Below are 13,362 nucleotides of genomic sequence, written 5' to 3' on the forward strand. Positions count from 1 at the left end.
AAGAGGGGAGACTGAGATGAGATCTTAGGAAGAAATGTTCTCCTGAAAGGGTGATGAGGCCCTGGCCCAGGTTGCCCAGAGCAGTGGGGGCTGCCCCATCCCTGGAGGGGTTCCAGGCCAGGTTGGATGGGGCTTGGATCCCCCGATCCAGTGGGAGGTGTCCCTGCCCATGGCAGGGGCTGGAATGGGACTTTGAGGTCTCTTCCAACCCAAACTATTCTGTGTTTCTATGAATTTCCGCCCCTGCTGTAATTTCAGCTGCTGTGGTCGCAGCAGCAGCCGAGCACTCCTTTGACTTTTGTCTCCAAAGAAAACTTCTCCCCTTTCTGAATTGCCCCAAATACCAGATGTTATGCAAGCAACTGACTTCTTCTCCCAGATTTTTGTGCATTTACCCAGGACATATTTTTGTTGCGTGTATTAATTGCTACAACACATATTTCATTGTAACGTAATAGATATATTTACTGTACGAGGAGTGACAGCATTTATTAATTATGCACAAGCGGACCCAGAAAACGGATTTGTTTGCTTTGATGTCTCACACAGCAGCCTTTTTTTTCTGCTTGTTAAACTTAATCAAAAGCAATCAAAATACGCTCCCATAAATTACAGCAAATTAATTTCAAACAAAAGGGAAAAATATTAGGTGGCACAAATGGAAAGAAAATTAAGAAAGAAGAAGTGAGATAGGAGTCAGGTGGATTTGAATACTGGATTTGAGTACAGCTTTTCCTTTCCTCTGGATGGATTGGTAATAGAAAAGGTGCAGAAACAGGATCTGAGGGGCTCAGGGCTTTATTTTCCCCCTGGGGAATTGTTGGCATAGCCAAAAATTAACCGAGATTGTGGGGCTCAACATGAGCTGGGCGTTTTATTGCACCTTGGTGCTGGTGTGAGGGCCAACTGAGTCGTGGGCTGCATCCAAAGAAACGTGGTCAATAGGGCAAAGAAGGGGAATGTCCCCCTCTACTCCGCTTTGGCAAGACCCCACCTGGAGCCCTGTGTCCAGTTCTGGAATCTCCAGCAGAAGAAGGACATGGAATGGTTGGAACAGGTCCAGAGGAGATAGCAGTGATGATCTGAGGGTTGAAGGACCTTCCATACGGGGACAGGCTGAGAGAGTTGCGGTTGTTCAGCCTGGAAAAGAGCCCAGGGAGACTTTAGAGCAGCCTCCAGCACTGAAAGGGGCTCCAGGAAAGCTGAGGAGAGGCCTCTTGATCAGGGAGGGCAGGGACAGGATGAGAGGGAGCGGCTTTAAAATGAGAGGGGGAAGAATTAGATTAGACAATAGGAAGAAATTCTTCAAGATGAGAGTGGGAGGCCCTGGCCCAGGTTGCCCAGAGCAGTGGTGGCTGCCCCATCCCTGGAGGTGTTCCAGGCCAGGTTGGATGGGGCTTGGAGCCCCTGATCCAGTGGGAGGTGTCCCTGCCCAAGGCAGGAGTGGCACTGGATGCATTTTGAGGTCCCTTCCAACCCAAACCATTCCACGATTCTCTGACACTAGCCCCATCCCTGCAGCCCTCGGGAGCCACAAGCTCACTGCATCCACTTCCCTGCGAGCATCCTCTCCAAACCACTCTGTGGTCCCTTGTTTACCCTCTCCACAAACCAAGCCACCTCTTTCTTCTCCTTTCTCATCCTGCCAAGTGATTTGAATGTTTATCACATCCTTAATTAAGAGGGGAGCATCTGATCTATCGCTGTCAGTTGGCAGTGGGTGCCAGAGGACGTTCCCCTGTGCCTGGGCACCTTCTCCCACGTGGGCACTGCCAGCAAACGCTGTCACCACGAGGACGCCAAGCTCTATTTACATAATGCTATTGACATTTTGAGGGTGAAATTATGTATGCTGCTTTAATTCACTGTTAAATTAAATGATGAATGTTTGGAACGTAGTAATTTCTTTTGTTCTAGGAACAGATTGTTTTATATATCTGCCTATATTACCAAGTTATTAATTTAATGATTTCATAATAGCGGCTCATTCCTTTGGGTAATATAAAGTGAAAAGTGTGCTCGGTGCACAGCTTAGGCTGACTTGCTTGTCCCTACACAGATTGCACGGGGTTAGGAATAAAAAAGTTGGGTTGGCAGAGTGTTCAGGAAGCTGCAGAACAGGGCGAGGAGCTCTGTTTGTGTCTCTCAATGCTGTTTGGGCTGTGCGATGCCGAACAGTGTCCACACTCTCAGATTGTTCCCTCTGGACACAGGGCATGAGCTCAGGGTGGGCTGCTCAGCAGCTGGTGGGTCACATCTCTCCTCTGCGTCCTTGGGGTTGGGTTTTTTCATGTGCTCAGCTCTCAGCTATGTGCTCAGAGCCAGGCTCTGGTTTCCAGCTGCTTGGAAAGCTGCATGGCTGGACAGATGCAGCCCCTTGCTCAAGGACTTCAGCTCATCCAGATGCTGAGGTTTAGATTGGATATTAGTAAAAAAATATTTACTGAAAGAGTGGTGAAGCCCTAGACTGGGCTGTCCAGGGCAGTAGTGGAGTCTCCATCCCTGGACGGGCTCAAAGAATGTGTAGAGGTGGCAGTTTGGGACATGGTTTAGCAGGCATGGTGGGGTTGGGCTGATGGCTGGACTGGGTGATCTTAGAGGTCTTTTCCAACCCTAATGATTCTGTGACTCCAAGAGCTGTTTACATTAAAGGCACCCTCGAGGTGTGAGCAGGGCTTTGCTGGAATGCTGGTGTTGCATGGGGAGAGGTGGGAGGTCCATGCCTCATCCCCATCCCCATCCCTGTCCCCCCCACCCCCCCGTGGGACTGGCACCAGCCACCTGCAAAGCCCTGCAATACCAGGATCCCCCTCAGCTTAGCTGCATTGCTGCTTTCCCAAAACTTTAAGGACTCTGCTGCCTTTGTTCCTGGCTAAGAAGTCTGAGCTGCTTTGCAAACGTCAGAGCAGCCACTGAATCCCTGGGAGCATCCCTGGCAGCCCTCCGGGTCTGGCCACCAAACCTGGTGACCTTTCAGTGTGGTGTATTTAATGCCTGAGCTCCTGAAGCCAAGTGACTTCACTGGCTTCCTCTCTTGTCTATAGATTATATTTATCCTTTTATCCTCCCTGGCACCACTCGCTGTGGTGAAAATCTGGGAAAATTTGTCCACCTACATGCTCAGAAATCACGGAACAACAGCAGAAGCAGTGCCTGTGATTTGTTCTTTAGAAATGGGGCTTTGATAAGAGAAGTGACGCGGGGCCGGCGACCGAGGAGTGGGCTGCCTGCTGACGCACGTGGATTTTAAGCTCTCATTAAAAATGAAGCCGAGTCATCATTTAAAGCCCCTCTTGGCTTGCTGTGGCCAGAAAGCACCTCGGTAAGAGGGAGTACAGGAAGCTCCTTCCACCCCCAGCTCCGTTTCCCATCTCTAAAGGTAATTTGCTTTTTTCAAACACCCAGGACATTCCCTGCTCCTGGAATTTCCTGGGTGCTGTTGTCTGCATGCCCATGTTCTTTGTAACCAGCAAAGCAGCGAGTAAATCATCACCCAGGGATGAAGCGAAGAGAATCGCTGAGCCCTGAACAATCCCTGTCCAGCCCTGCCAAGACACCCAATAATTTTCATTCTATTCTATGCTGCTTGACTTCTAAGAAGGTAACGGCTCCTCTGGTGCCTCCTTGTCCTTTAGCAGAATGATTTATGGCTTCTGCTCCAGCTGCCTCGCCCTCCTCAACAGCCTGAGCAGGGGAAGCCTTAGCATTATTGCACTTTTCCTAGAATGATAGGATCATTAAGGTTGGAAAACACCTTTAAGATCACCCAGTCCGACCGTCAGCCCAACCCCACCGTGCCTGCTAAACCATGTCCTCAAATGAGTTGCGTGATGGCATCATGGTACCATTGCATGGTTGCATTACTGTAGGACTGCACTAGTGCAGGGTTGCCTCCTCCTAGAAGAGCAGCTGTGCTCGTTACCAGGTGCTAACGATGTTAAGTGCAGTGATTGAAGAGGGCTGGGAAGCCCAAGTAGATGAGTTGAGGATTGAGGAGATAATTTGCATCAGCTGGGAAGCAGGAGGAGTGCCTTTCAAACACCAGCCCTTCTGAACCATGTATTCCTCAAGTAAGAGCACATAAGGCTTAGTGGACTCATTCCCTTTTTGAACCATCTTGTTTGTTTGGATTTACTACTTTTTTTACCCAATTCTACATGATAAACCTATGCTGCAGGAAGGGGAAATTCAGGTTTCAGCTCCCTAAGGTCTCTCTGTGTGTGTTGCAAGCCAATCCATTGGCAGAACAGACAAAACCGGAGCATCAGGAATCCCAGAGACCAAACCAATCTCAAAAGGAGTCACGAGTCATCTGCCAGCATGACACCACGTCTGAGGGAGTGCTGCCAGGACCACAAGCTAGCTGTGAGTACAGTGAGATGAACACATTAAACTTTTAGAGCTGGATTTATGTATGAGGCATTACTGAGCCCTTACGACTCTACAGGTTGTGTTTTTTCATCCTGGAGTGCAAAGTGAAGCTGTTTCTTTAGGTTTTCTTGGTGAGCACTGGAGGGACAGTCAGTTGTGCATTGTGTTGGAGTTTAAACTTCAAAAGGGAGTGTGGAATAATCGAGTTTGGCTATTTAATGTGTCCTACATTCTCTTGTTTCACTAGTTAGCCTTGCCTAGCAGGCAGAGGTGGGTGCTGCGCTGACCCCTCTCTGGGGAGGGACCTGGCCTAGCTTTGAAGCCATCAAAAACTGCAGAATTCATCACTTCTGCTGGTGTTCGCTCCACTGGATAATCAGCCTTACTGTTAAAACACAGACCTTATTTTTCCAGTGGGAACCTGCAGCGAGGCACGGTCCAGTCCGGCCTCTTGTTATGTCTTTCTTCAGTAGATTAAAGACACTTTAGTAAGCCTGTGTTTTCTCCCAGGAAGGCACTTACTCACAGCAATCAAGTCACCTCCCTTGTCCTTTTGATAAACGAAGCAGCCAGAGCTCTTTAAGCTCCTTCCTCTGCAGATTCTTTACCAGAGCTGGTGACTTGTTTGTGCTTCTTCCTTGTGCCTTTTGGGTTTCCCTGCTCTCCCTAAGAATCTCCCTTTCAAATGGTTTTGCATAGACCCATCCATCCATGGGACAGCCTGGGGTTCTGGTGGGATGCCAAGCGAGTTGGGGAGCAGAGAGGGTTTGGGGAGACACCATCCTGTCCCCAACACCACCATCCCCTCTTTGAACACCCACACGGTTGCCTTTAACAATATCAGAAGCAATGGTGAAGCGGAACTGAAGCAATGCCAGCGAGTGATGGTGCGATGAATTGATGCTGCTTGCAATGTAAAGATGGTTTTTATTCAGCGTCTCTCTTGCTGCTGCCTTGCATGGTCTGTCTTGTAGGATCTCTTCTGGCTCTGTGATGTTTTTCTAAGTGTGATATCCAAGGGATGGGGGAAGATTTTCTGCCTCCCTTCTAGCCATCAGGGGGAAAATTTCCCCCTAAGCAAGAGTGGTTTCCTCTGTGCTCTAAGCTGCCTGTGCTTGGGAAACACCTGCATAGGCACTGGAAAATGGGAAGGCAAGCCCCAAAATGAGGAGGATCTGCGTTAGGAAGCAGAGGAGGCGCATCCAGCTCCCTTAGGGGTTTGGTGTTTGCATCTGCATAGGGTCAATGCATTGTGATGTGGGCTTATTTGGATGTGCATCAGCAGCACTGGTAGCTCTGTGACCAAGCTCTTGGTGATTGCAGTTAAGGGGAGAAATACTGCAAAATTGCTTAAACCCAGAAACAACTTTTTAATTGGCATCGAGCCCTGATTGCAGCAGTTGTCCTACAAATACGCAGCAAGGAAGCATCTAAAATCAAAGCTCTCATCTTCTAATTCTCCTTACCTTACTCACACCATGCAAAATACCCTGGATACAGAGCTGGATAAATGAGGCAGTTCAAACATTAGAATATTTGCAAAGTGGTGCTCTTCGGCAACAGACACTTGAAATAATCTGTTTAGGCATCGGGTGAATTTGCTGCTACCAAAGGGCTGTCATTGGTGTCAAAGGCATTTAATGTCAGCCTGGCGGAGTCCCTACTTCTCCTTAGCTACCCAACGCCCAACAGTAAACACATTTTGCTGTTTTGCCATCTTAAGAAAAGGGAAAAAAACCCTTTCTGACAGTTTGTTTAACCTTTTCCCCCATCCCTTTCTCACTTGTAAGTGCTGAAGTTCTCAGCTCAGGGCAACTGTGAAGAGCAGGAAGGGGAAGAAGAAAAAGAGGGAGGGAAATGTGTTGGATATCTATTTATTCATGCTGGCTAAAAATACAGAGTGTCTCTCACATTCTGCCTTCTCCCTTGTAATTAAAAGGCTGGTTTCATGCTGCTGGAAAGGGTAACCCTAATTAGAAGGTGTCAAAGGAGGCAGAGGAGCTGAGGGATCAGCTGCTCCCAGTCCTGAACTTGCCTTTGCACTCTGGTTTTGTGGGTGTAGCAAATCCTGCTGGGGATAAAAAGCTAATTTCTCTTAAATCATAAAAGCGTTGCAGCCTGGGAAATGCAGAAAGAAATGTCCAGTGTGAAGTAGTGAGGGAAAAGAAGAAATATTAAGGACTAAGTAACTGTTGAAGGCAGCTTGTCTTCATTGATGTTTCCTTACTGGAGGATGGAGAATTGCTCCTTGGCCAGCAAATGTCTCTGTGAGGAGGGTGGGTGTGATGCTTAGTATGGATTAGTTCAACACAGGATCCAATGATGGAAGCATTTCAGTTTTTATGGCAAAACCCTGGATTTTCAGCATGCTTTGACTTGTGAATAAATACGTGAGCTTGTGGCTGAGCTGGCACAGCTGGGAGAGTGAAGGCTGTGTGTTGTGAGCAGAAACATCTCATTGCAGAGAAAATTCTGCCCCTCTGCTCTCGTGAGACCCCACCTGGACCCTGTGGTCCAGTTCTGGAGTCCTCAGGCAAGGGAGGACATGGTTCTGTTGGAGACAGTCCAGAGGAGGCCACAGAGATGGTCCAAGGGCTGGAGCACCTCCCGTATAAGGCCAGGCTGGGAGAGTTGGGGTTGTTCAGCCTGGAGAAGAGGAGGCTGCGGGGGAGATCTTAGAGCAGCTTCCAATGCTGAAAGGGGCTCCAGGAAAGCTGGGGAGGGGCTCTTGATCAGGGACAGGATGAGGGGGAACGGTTTTGACCTGGAAGAGGTTGAGACTGCGATGAGATCTTGGGCAGAAATGTTTTTTCTGTGAGGGTGGGGAGGCCCTGGCCCAGGTTGCCCAGAGCAGTGGTGGCTGCCCCATCCCTGGAGGTGTTCAAAACCAGGTTGGATGGGGCTTGGAGCCCCTGATCCAGTGGGAGGTGTCCCTGCCCATGGCAGGGGGTGGGGTTGGATGGGTTTGAGGTCCCTTCCAACCCAAATCATTCTATTCTGTGATGGAGCTGTTGTGTTTCTCTCCCCTGCTCAGCCTCTCACAACCCCCAACTGAGGGATCAGCCCTATGTGAGCTGCAAAATGCTGAATCTTGCCTGAATTTCCATGCAGGCGATGCCAGGAGGAGCCGTTCAGGCTCCCATCACTGTGGTGCGAGGCCAGCCTCCCCTGCACGCCACCAGCCAGGGGCATCGTTAGAGCTTTGTGTTTCAGTGAAAAGTAAAACTAAAATAAAACTCGCCCAGCCCCTGCAGAACGACTTAATTTAGTAAATCACTTTGACTCATGCAATTATTTGCTTTTAAAACGCAATTAGCTGATGAGCTTCAGCTTTGTTTTGGGTCTTTTCCTTCACGCTGGGGATGCGTAAGGAAGGGAGTGCGTCATTGGCGCTGAGACCCCTGCGGAGAGGGGACACGCAAGCAGCCAGCCCCTCTGCCAGCAGCAGAATCCTGGTTTGATGGAGCGGTGAGGAGGAACGGCACAAAGAGGCCTGTTAGAGCATGGTTTGTTGCTAGATTTCCTCCAAAAAGAGCTTTGAAGCAGGAGAGCAAAGAGGGAAACTTGATTACCTGAGTCGATGCAATCATGGGGTGGTGGGTGGCTTAAGCAGGGGAAGGAAACTCAACAGCTCTGTCACAGAATGGAATGGTTTGGGTTCAAGGGTCTTTAAAGTCCTGTTCCACCCCTCTGCCATGGGCAGGGATACCTCCCACTGGATCAGGGGCTCCAAGCCCCATCCAACCTGGTCTTGAACACCTCCAGGGATGGGGCAGCCACCACTGCTCTGGGCACCCTGGGCCAGGGCCTCCCCACCCTCACAGCAAAACATTTCTCCCTGAGATCTCATCTCACTCTCATTCTCAACCTCTTCCAGGTCAAAACTGTTCCACTTCATCCTGTCCCTGCCCTCCCTGACCACGAGCCCCTCCCCAGCTTTTCTGGAGTCCCTTTCAACATTGGAAGCTGCTCTAAGGTCTCCCCACAGCCTTCTCTTCTCCAGGCTGAACAACCCCAACTCTCTCAGCCTGTCCTCATACGGGATGTTCTCCAGCCCTCGGATCATCTCTGTGGCCAACTCTGGCCTCGCTCCAACATCTCCCTGTCCTTCCTCTGCTGAGGACTCCCGCACTGGACTCAGGGCTCCAGGTGGTGTCTCACCAGAGCGGATCAGAGGGTCAAATCCCCTCCCTCACCTTGCAGGTCCCACTGCTCTGGAGGCAGCAACCTCCTAGTCCCCAGCTTAGCTCCCTTCTGCAGGGAGTTTGTCCCATGGTCCCACCTCCCCCATTTCCTACAGCTGAAGAGGTCCTAGACCTCCTGCTCGGGGTCCCCAGTCGTGCTGGCCCATACCCTCCCCTTATCCTGACACTGCTCCATCAGGTGGGAGCTCAGATCCTTCTGCAATTGAATATTTTACCCTTTTTCCCCCCCATTCTCTGACTTCAGTGACTCACACAGCTCCTTTAGAGAGAGCTTGTGCTTGTGGGAGCTGTAAAATCCCCAGCAAGTGAGAAATGCAAGCCTTTAAAACAAGGCATTTTTGGCAAATGCCAGGCTGCAAATCTGGACCTCGTTTTTTTCAATTAAGCATTTTTTTTTAAGTAAAGTCGAATTAATTGATATTTACTCAGTATGTCAAAATAACTCCAGTGCGTTGGAGTGCCACTTGCCATGTGGTTGGAACAGGGTGCTGGGGAAGGGAGGCATGAGTCAGTGGTAAATGAATTAAAAGCAGCAGCTCCTGCTTGAGGCCAATTACGTTTTACTTGAAGAAATGGGAGGGAAGCACGTGGACTGCAGAGAAATGGTTCCCAGGAAACATCCCCTGGTCTCTTTCTTTGGTAGAATTTGCCTTATTTTCCTGTTGGAGGAGTGCAGGGATGCCACGATGGTGGGGTAAAAGGAGAAGCCTTGGTGGATTAGGCAAAATGATTATAGAATGATGTGGATTGGAAGGGATGTCAAAGCCCATCCAGTTCCACCTCCTGCCATGGGCAGGGACACCTCCCACTGGATCAGGAGCTCCAAGCCCCATCCAACCTGGCCTTGAACACCTCGGGGATGGAGCGGCCACCACAGCTCTGGGCAACCTGGGCCAATTCCCTTGGGCTCTTCTCTTGCCCACTTATGACTTGAATATCAAAAATATGCACAGAATGGGAGGAAAAAAAATCACTTTTACACGGAGAGTGACTCCATGGGTTCTCTGCAGAGAATCAGTGAGTCCCGTGAATGCTGCAGCAAGGCTGCAGGGACACCAGCACTTTTGGGTCAGCATCTCATCCGCAGGTTCTGGGCAGCCCTGGACCCTCCTGGCTGCATCAGAAGCGGAGGCTGTGTTTAATATCAGCTTTACACAGCTCCAATTGCCCAGCACTATATGAAAGCCATATTTCTAAAGTTACCGAGGTTACGGCTTACACAATTAAAGCCCTTTCTTTCGGTGCCCTGCTGCCCTCCATCCTCCTCCTCGGTTCCCGTTTATCTCCTTTCATTTGTCATCTTTATTAGTTCTTAATCTCCCATCGATGCTGCAGAGTTAAGAGTGGGATTAGGGTAAAGTTTAATTGGATGGCACTCCCCCCCACCATGAGATTCAATCCAAGTTTGTGAAAAGATAAAAATCACACTGGGTTTTACAGCTCTGGGCAGAACAAAAGGGACTGTAGCGGAGAACAAAGTAACTTTTTCCACCTCCTATTTTTTTTTGTAATGTCTTCTCAGCCCGTGTTTCAGCTTGATTAAACAAGGAAGGCAGGGTTGGTGTGAGCAGAGGTGTTGTCCCTTTTTCTGCGCGTAAGCAGTAAGTGCTCTGCCGCTGCTCCCTCTCCCTGCGATTTCCCCTGACAGGAAGATGAATTGGGCTCTGATGTCTGAGAAAATAACATTTATTTCACATTGAAAATATGCTGAACTGCTAAAGACGATGACCAGGGAGGTCAGAACTCGGGGAGTGGGAACAGAAGAGGAAGGGTGAGCACCGATGGGATGGGAAGCTGGAGTCACCGATTCGGACAACAGCTTTGTGCACGCGGCCGCCCTCAGTTATTCCAGTTAAGCGAGTGCCAAGGCTCTTGTTTAGCATCCCTGGTGAGCTTCAGGAGCAAGAAACGTGTTGTTAACCCAGGCATTTTGATGGAAAAGAACAATCTGGTTGCTTTGAGGGGTTGTAGACCCTCCAACCTCAACTATCCTGCATCCCCATCCAGGCTGTGCTCCTCCTGTCCCCTCCCGCCACGTGGAAGGGACCCTGCTGTCCTTATCCCCAGCCTTTTCATCCAGCAGATAAGAGAAATGATTAAGGGCTTTCAGAGGAAGCCCAAGTCCTGGGGAGAGGATGAATGGGAGCTGATTGAAGTTGCCTAGTTCAGCGGAGGTGTGAGTGGATGAGTCCAGTCCCCTCATCGTCCACCACTGCACCCCAAATCTTCTGCCAGACGTTCTCCTTGTGCCCAGCCCAAAGCAGAGCTGGGTGCTCTCCTTGCGCCCACAGCAAACAAGTGTGCTCGTGGCTGAGCTTCCAGTTGTGCTGCAGCTCTGGAGGAGCACAGAGCTGGCTGAGCCTTGCAGGAAAACTGCTGCAAATTAAAGTTATGGGAAAATCTGCCCTTTTTGTGTTGGTTTTGCTTCTCTCGCTCCTGATTGAAGCTGTTACTGGTAGAAAAACACCCGAGCTAATCTTCATTATAGCTTTCCATTAGGGTGGTAATTGTTTCCATCCCTGTTAAAAATAATCCTGGTTGGTTTTTTTTTTTGTGAAACACCCAGCTCTGCATGTACTCTTTCTCTTTTGGGTTCTCATCCCAACTTTTTCTTCTTCTAAAGTAACATATGGGGGGAAAAAAAGTGGGGGGAAAGTGTTAAGAAAGAAGGTGGAACAAAAGAAAGGCCCAAAAATAGAGAAATGGGGGCTGGCAGGCAGGGATAGGAGGAGATGATGAGAGCTTGTGGTTCTTGCACAAGGGTGCAGAATGCATGGGATGTAAAGCACCTGAAAATGGGAAAACCTCAGCAGGGCTGTGGGTCTGGTCCTCAAACTGCAAAAAGCATCCCTCCAGCTGGAGGACATTGGGATTGGGGCATCCCTCTGAGCTGGGGGGTGATGAGGGTGGGTGCATCCCTCCAGGATGGGGGCATCGGGATTAGAGCTTCCCTCAGGGGCCAACGCATCCCCCTGGACTGAGAGCATCAGGATTGAGGGATCCCTCTGGACTTGAGGTGTTGGGGTCAGCGCATCCCTCTGAGCTTGGCGTAGTTGGGGTTGGTGCATCCCTCTGGGCTGGAGGTTTCAAGGTTGGAGCATTCCGCCAGCCTTAGGGGGAGGGGATGCACATTTCCTGTGTCTGAACACCCCTCTCCTTGAGTTTTTGTGGCTGTCCAAACTCATCCTGGGAATCCTCTTCCCTTAGAACCCTGCTGTTGTGTTTGGGAAGCATCGACCAGCAAACTGCAGGCAGTTACAAGCAGACAGAAGAATCCTCTCCCTGAATCAAAGAGGACATCTATTCAGTGTTGGCTCCTCAGGGGACAGCAGGGCAAATAAAAGGACATTGTCAAGTCCTTCCAGGCCCCAAATTCCAATTCGCTAAGAATTTTTTTTAACCCTAACAGGCTGGCTCTTCCTCAGGTCAAATATCCCACTGGTGTGACAGAGGGGCTGTAGCTGAGCAGGGCTGTGGTGTCTGGCCTGGTAGGAACATCAATCTTTAATGGAATTGCTCTTTAATATGTAAATTTATACACGTAATTACTCTGTGCCTCAGTTGCCCCCCCCCTTTGCCAACCAGCACCGACTGTGCTTCCCCTTTACCTGTGTCTTCCCGTGCTTCAAAAAATAGGGTTTTTTAGCACATAAGCGAAACCTTAGTGTGAGGCACTTTGGGCTGGGGAATCTGAGATCCCCCCCTTGGGAAGATGTTGGCAGCCCTGAGCCTGCAGCATCTCCATCCAGGGCTTCCTCTCCCCTCCCTGCTGTGTTGTCATAGAACTACAGAATCATGGAATGGTTTGGGTTGGAAGGGACCTCAAACCCATCCAGTTCTACCCTCTGGACACCTCCCACTGGATCAGGGGCTCCAAGCCCCATCCAACCTGGCCTTGAACACTTCCAGGGATGGGGCAGTCACCACTGCTCTGGGCCTCCCTACCCTCACAGCAAAACATTTCTTCCCAAGATCTATTTTTTGTGGGTGCCTCGTGAATCTTTTGCCCCCCTGGAGTTTATTGCAGGCACTTCTTTAGCCAGAGAGGCTGCTCGAAGGGGAGTTGGGGCTGGAGGTGGTAAATGAGTCGAGGTGGATCTGCATTTTGTGCAGCGCTGCCCTCTGCTCCTGCTGCTTAGTGGCACCGTAATGGACTATTTCAGAGGAGAATGAAATGGTTTTCCCATTCAGTGACCCTGACTGCTCCTTGCAAGCACACTAAGTACTGATTCAAAAAGAAAATCCTGATTTCCTTTGCCTTGTGGTACTTGATACAAACATCAGCAGAGCGGAAGCATTGTCAGGCTGGATCAAACCAAAAGCCTTGGAAAGTCACCAGGCTCAGCTCTTTTAAAGAAAGAAGCAGAAAATCAGAGAGCAGAGACTGGTTGAAGGCAGGACTTTTTTTTTCCCCTGCTGCTCTGCACGAAGGAGCTGGTTCCTGACGGGAGGGGAGAGGGTGCAGAGATGGCTCCTCGCAAAGCAACCCTGTCCCATTGAAATCGGTGGAGCTGCACTAATACAAAGCCAGCGTGAGCGAGATGAAAATCAGATTCTCGATGTATAAAAGTGACCCAACATCCTCGAGAGATGAATTAATTGCCAGTGAATCGCTAATGAAGCGTTATGAGTCAGCAGTGCTACTCTGTGCCGGCGGTTTTGATCTCCAAGAGATGGGGAGGGAGTTGTTTGAAATGCCTTCGATGGGTTTGTTTTGAAGCTGTTTCACTTGCTGTCATCCCATGCTTCTGGGCACAGGAGATGGTTGCAAATGAGGCTCCCAGAG

This window comes from Cuculus canorus, chromosome 26, assembly GCF_017976375.1.
Source record: "Cuculus canorus isolate bCucCan1 chromosome 26, bCucCan1.pri, whole genome shotgun sequence".
Taxonomy (NCBI): domain Eukaryota; kingdom Metazoa; phylum Chordata; class Aves; order Cuculiformes; family Cuculidae; genus Cuculus; species Cuculus canorus.